This window comes from Schistocerca americana, chromosome 4 (assembly GCF_021461395.2).
Source record: "Schistocerca americana isolate TAMUIC-IGC-003095 chromosome 4, iqSchAmer2.1, whole genome shotgun sequence".
NCBI lineage: Eukaryota > Metazoa > Arthropoda > Insecta > Orthoptera > Acrididae > Schistocerca > Schistocerca americana.
In genome coordinates this window covers 458948912-458955165 of record NC_060122.1, presented here as the reverse complement: position 1 = coordinate 458955165, position 6254 = coordinate 458948912, and the positions used below count along the sequence as shown (strand labels likewise).

The following is a 6254-nucleotide window of genomic DNA, read 5'->3' as shown; positions in this document are numbered from 1 at the left end:
CCGTGATGACGTGCCACCCGTACCGGTTACTGACGGACCGGCTTAACATTCGGTTTTATTGGCGCAAATGGTGCGGAGTGAATACGTCGTGTTTGTACTGGCGCGGACTCGCGCTTTGCTACTAGATTATTGGCTCCATGCGCGTGTTGTAACTCAGCTACGTCATTCTGAAGCCTGGTATTAGCAGCTGCAGATTTAATTAGCCAGAATTGTGATACTGCGTTGGTTAAGTGAATATACATGAGAGGACACGAGCAAAGTAAATCCATACGAGTGTAGCTCGTAATCGATTCGCGCAGCCTGTCGTCCACATGTCCCTCGTGTAGTTCATTACACCATCTCGTATGCAAGCAGATGGAGTCAGCGCACCGCTCGTAATCACATAATCACTGTCATGCACACTTTCCTTCGATGTGCACTGTCCGTTCAAAAAATTAAAAGACTGATTTTCTTCCAGAATGAGATTTTCACTCTGCAGCGGAGTGTGCGCTGATATGAAACTTCCTGGCAGATTAAAACTGTGTGCCCGACCGAGACTCGAACTCGGGACCTTTGCCTTTCGCGGGCAAGTGCTCTACCAACTGAGCTACCGAAGCACCACTCACGCCCGGTACTCACAGTTTGGAAGGTAGGAGACGAGGTACTGGCAGAAATAAAGCTGTGAGTACCGGGCGTGAGTCGTGGTTCGGTAGCTCAGTTGGTAGAGCACTTGCCCGCGAAAGGCAAAGGTCCCGAGTTCGAGTCTCGGTCGGGCACACAGTTTTAATCTGCCAAGAAGTTTCATTGATTTTCTTCTTGACGCGAAAGCGACGTCAGCGTCGTAATTACGGTGCTAGCTTTAATGAACAACTGTAAACAGCAGATGCGCGTTCGTGCAGCCGGTTGCGAGCGGGCACTGTTACATAGTGTGCCTGTACCGCAGTGTATCAATGCTGCTGGGTCGCAATTAACGATGGAGCAACATTTCTAAACTAAGTCTTGAAGACTTTCTCCACAGTGCTTTAAGGAACAAAAAATGTGTGAAATGTTTGTGCCGCACTACTTGGCTCCCGAGCAGAAACAATGACGCGTGGGCGTCTATCGTTACTGACTGAAACGTAAAAAAATCATCAGTGATGACGAGAGTTGGTGTTGTCAATACGAAAACATCAGCTAGGGTGCATCATTGCCAGTTCTATAAAACCGGCGACGATTTTGGAAAATTTGGTTCTACAATTCATGAAATGGCTCTAAACACTACGGGACTTAACAGCTGACGTCATCAGTCCCCTAAGCTTAGAACTACTTAAACCTAACTAACCCAATGACATCACACACATCCATGCCCGAGGCAGGATTCGAACCTGCAACCGTAGCAGCCGCGTGGTTCCGGATTGAAGCACCTATAACCGCTCAGCCACCGCGGGCCGTTACAATTCATCGGTATGATGTCTAGTATCTCATTACATTACGGTTTCCATGTTGTGATAATTCTCCTACTAATAACAAGCAACGTAGACCCTGCACTTCGATAAAACATTCACCCTAACTCAGTAGCAGTAGTTGCCTCGCATATTTTTCACAGTGGTTCAGTTGCGCTGTTGTCAGTATTTCAATACAATCGTATTATACCACCATATTGCTGCGCGGAGTGGCCGCGTTGTTTGAGGCGCCATGTCACGGATTGCGCGGCCCCTCCTGCCGGAGGTTCGAATCTTCCCTCGGACATTGGTGTGTGTGTTGTTCTTAGCATAAGTTAGTTTAAGTTAGTTTAAGTAATGTGTAAGTCTACGGACCGATGCGATGGCCCTCATCAGTTTGGTCCCTAAGGAATTCACACACATTTGAACATTTTTGAACATCTCACCAGATTCCAATTCGCAGAACAGAACCGCTGTACATAAAACTAATCTTCGTTGAAACTACAGCTTCTGTTAACTATTAAAATGGGCTGTATAATTTTTTATCTTAGGTGAAACAAACTAAAATCTGATATACAAAAATTTCTTGTGGTGAACGGCGCAATAAAAAGAATACTGCAAAGAAAAGTAATCGAAGAAACTATGTCCAAGAATGTATGCAACCTTGTTGACACACTATTTTGTGTATGGAAGTGAGTTGTTGCCGCTGTGGTCTTCATTCCAGCTACTGGTTTGACGCAGCTCTCCATGCTACTCTATCATGTGCATCTCCCAGCACCTACTGCAGCCTACATCCTTCTGAATCTGCTTAGTGTATTCATCTCTAGGTCTCCCTCTACGATTTTTACCCTCGACGCTGCCCTGCAGTACTAAATTCGAGATCCCTTGATGCCTCAGAACATATCCTACCAACCAATCCCTTCTTCTAGTCAAGTTGTGCCCCAAATTTCTCCTCTCGCCAATTCTGTTCAATATCTCCTCATTAGTTACCTGATCTACCCATCTTATCGTCAGCATTCTTCTGTAGCACCACATTTAGAAAGCTTCTATTCTCTTCTTGTCCAAACTATTTATCGTCCATGTTTCACTTCCATACATGGCTACACTCCATATAAATACTTTCAGAAACGACTTCCTGACACTTAAATCTATACTCGATGTTAACAAATTTCCCTTCTTTAGAAACGCTTTTCTTGCCACTGCCAGTCTACATTTTATATCCTCTCTACTTCGACCATCATCATTTTCGCTCCCCAAATAGCAAAACTCATCTACTACTTTAAGTGTCTCATTTCCTAATCTAATTCGCTCAGCATCACCAGACTTGATTCGACTACATTCCATTATCCTGGTATTGCTTTTATTGATGTTCATATTATATCTTCCTTTCAAAACACTGTCCATTCCGTTAAACTGCTCTTCCAGGTCCTTTGCTGTCTCTGACGGAATTACAATGTCATCGGCGAACCTCAAACGTTTTATTTTACCCTGTCTCACCTATACAAAGTACCAAAGGCATTTTGTCGATGAATATACACAGCTAACTAAGAATAGCAACGATGACATATCATAACAAATTGTAATATCTACAACACATGGGAAAAATGGCCAACCTTCGACGTAACTAAAAAGTATATGTATTCATGATAAAGTATGTCATACATTTCACGACTGTAAGCCTCGAAGAAGTCGGGGCATTGGACGGAGGAAGATAAGATAGAAAGATTTATGAAGGGTGTTACGTGTCAGCGAAACAAACAATAGCCTAATCCAGTCTGGAAATGGTTTGACACGACTTGCAGATGCCTTCCACGATGCTCACGTTTTGACTGCAGTTACTATATACTTCATGAGAAGACACGAAGCAATGTACGTTTATTGAACTGCAGAGAAATTCATGAGCTTATTAATGAACAGGTATATTACCAAAACGCTTTACCAACAGTGTTATTATCACAGGCCTCTGACAGTAACAAAACACTCGATGTTTTTTCGTCAACCTCGATGACATAATCGAGTGAAAAAGCCACAGAACATCTCCAGGAAAAAAAAAAAAATCGTGAGATGGGAGACGACAAGACGAGTATCGTAATGCAGGCTCCAAAATACTACAGCAGCGTAAATTGAGGAGTCTCTCGAAATAAAAGTGACCAAAAACGTCATAAACAGGGGCGGAAGCTTCACTTTAAGCTAGGCGTCACATTACACACACTCTGTAGTGGTGCCAAAGTAACAGACGAGCATTCAGTGTGAACTGTTAAGCCAATCCCCTTTTATTTAGGTTGAGACATGCGATGAATTTTATTTACAACACAAACGGCACTTGAGCAACTAACGGGTTTCCATGAACCTTGCTGTATACAGAAATTTAGATCTGTAAAGAGAAAAGAAAGTGAAGGGAAGGTAGAAGAGGTAAACCAAGCGACAACAGAGAGCTAAGTGAGTTTACAGCCCGCCAGAGGAGAAATTTGCCTTCCTGATCTATTGTAGTTAGTTTCCCTAACAAGAACGTGTTTACAACCACCACACAGCGGCTAAGTTGTCAGGGCGTCAAAGAAGCGAGCCGTAATTAGCTCCAAGGTAACAAGTTCAACACTGCAGGCGTCTGCGTCATCACGTCCGTCTACGAACAGGAACTAAAGTACTCGTAAGCTAATCATAATAATACTTAAACAAAGGCAACTACAAAATCTATAATTAGCTATCACTTCTTTCCTATTACGGGTTTTAATTTTTGTCTATAGCGAGATTAATGGAAACTTTCTGGTGTTTAGTAAACTAAAAACGCTATCAGATCCAGAAGAAGATCACAGCCTAGGGGTAGACACGTCGACTGTGTAACAAGAAAATGAACATGACGGGGTCTTATACCTAAAAGATTTTGTCTCTGTTAACAACTTCTAAGAAAACCTGCAAACTAACTGAGTAACTATTCGTATCGATACCTACACACAAAGATACGCAGGTTACTCAGGAGCTCTGGATACGGAAGAATGTATCATTCGAGAGCAATTCTGGACCATTCTAGAGTCTTCCTTCCTTAAATCGAATGCATCATTCGAGAACAGTTCTAGACGGATTCCAGAGTATTTCTCCAACGTTTGAAACCTTATCGTCAAATATATGTGATGACCGGCATAAAACAAATTCAGGGACTTGCTGTTAATATTGCAACAGCTCGGTGTATCCTATACCGAAGTGTTGTTGAGATGCTGCTGCGAATTCCATATCTGAGGTACACCTGGAAATGCTATAATTTATGCTGAATACTGGTGTAAGATACTAAACGAAAATTTCTAGGTGATGAAGTTCCGAGCTCCGTATGAACAAAACATTAGGTCACGACAGTACCATCACCTGCCTCTCACTTTTTTTATTCATAAACTATTGACATCTGCAATTCTTATGTCCGTTCTCCAAATGATATCGTTCTGGTGGTGGTGGCGGTTAGTGTTTAACGTCCCGTCGACAGCTAGGTCATTAGAGACGGAGCGCAAGCTCGGGTTAGGGAAGGATTGGGAAGGAAATCGGCCGTGCCCTTTCAAAGGAACCATCCCGGCATTTGCCTGAAACGATTTAGGGAAATCACGGAAAACCTAAATCAGGATGGCCGGAGACTGGATTGAACCGTCGTCCTCCCGAATGCGAGTCCAGTGTGCTAACCACTGCGCCACCTCGCTCGGTATATCGTTCTGAAAACTAACTGCACACAGCACAGTATTGAAATAACGCTACACCGCCTTATAGGATATGGAAGAATGCGTATAAAAATTATGGTTAAGAGAATTCTAGGTGAATTTTTTACAGACCTAGGCAAATTAGGTTAAATGTTTTGGAAATATCAAATATAAGTAAGCAAAAGGCAAACGATATTCTTTTATGATGCGTTTCGGAGTACTTGATCCTCCATCAGGTGGCATATCTAGTGTTTAAATTAGGTGTGTTCCTTCTGGGAAACAATCTGCAGTCTGTGCTTCTCATTTGTGTACTTTCCTCGAGAGCACTGCTTTGAGATTAAAACATCTACCGCTTACAATCCTTACTGTTGTATACAGAATGAGATTTTTACTCTGCAGCGAAATGTGTACTGATATGAAACTTCCTAGAAGATTAAAACTATGTGCCGGACCGAGACTCTAACTCGAGACTTTTGCCTTTCACAGTCAAGTGCTCTACCATCTGAGCTACCCAAGCACGACTCACGCTCCGTACACAGCTTTACTTCTGCCACTACCTCGTTTCCTACCATCTACACCTCACAGAAGCTGTCCTGCGACCCTCACTGAACTAGCAGTACAAGAAGAAAGGATATTGCGGAGACATGGCTTAGCCACAGCCTGAGGAATGTTGCTGTTGTATGTTGTGCTTAAAATAACAATAAAAGATTTCTATACTACCCGGCAAGCCAGTCTCGAGACCTGCCGAGGTTAGCAACAACGACATGTTGACGCAGGAGAAACATCTGTGCGTCAACGCCCTGCATAGCAAAACAAGTAAATGTAAATTAACACATTTGTTTGACAATAGGAGCGGTTACAGGTATGGCGTTGAAATTTTTGTCACAAACTAAAGTCTGCGATCCCTTGGCCGTGTAAATAATTTAGGCTTCTACGCCTTTGCAATCATTAGATACGGTCATATACGTCGCACGTTTTGACACTCGCAAACTCACTCCTCAAAATCTGTTGATGAACTATCTATATCAATTCGGGCCTCTTGGTATGACGGTAAAACAAATGTCTGGAAACCGAGAGGTCGCGGGAACTAATCTCGGTTGGGCTACGGATTTTGCAGTCTTCGTTTTACGGTAGACTTCAACTCTTAATGATGTGAAGAGTTGTCAGAAACAACAGG

At 42.9% G+C, this 6254-nt stretch overlaps 1 non-coding gene across 1 annotated transcript; it reads left to right on the top strand.

Moving 5' to 3' along the window:
* Positions 1-682: 682 nt before the first annotated feature.
* Positions 683-757, top strand: Trnas-cga. The gene has a single exon. It is a non-coding gene; the product is annotated as a tRNA-Ser (tRNA).
* The last annotated feature ends 5497 nt before the right edge of the window (positions 758-6254 follow it).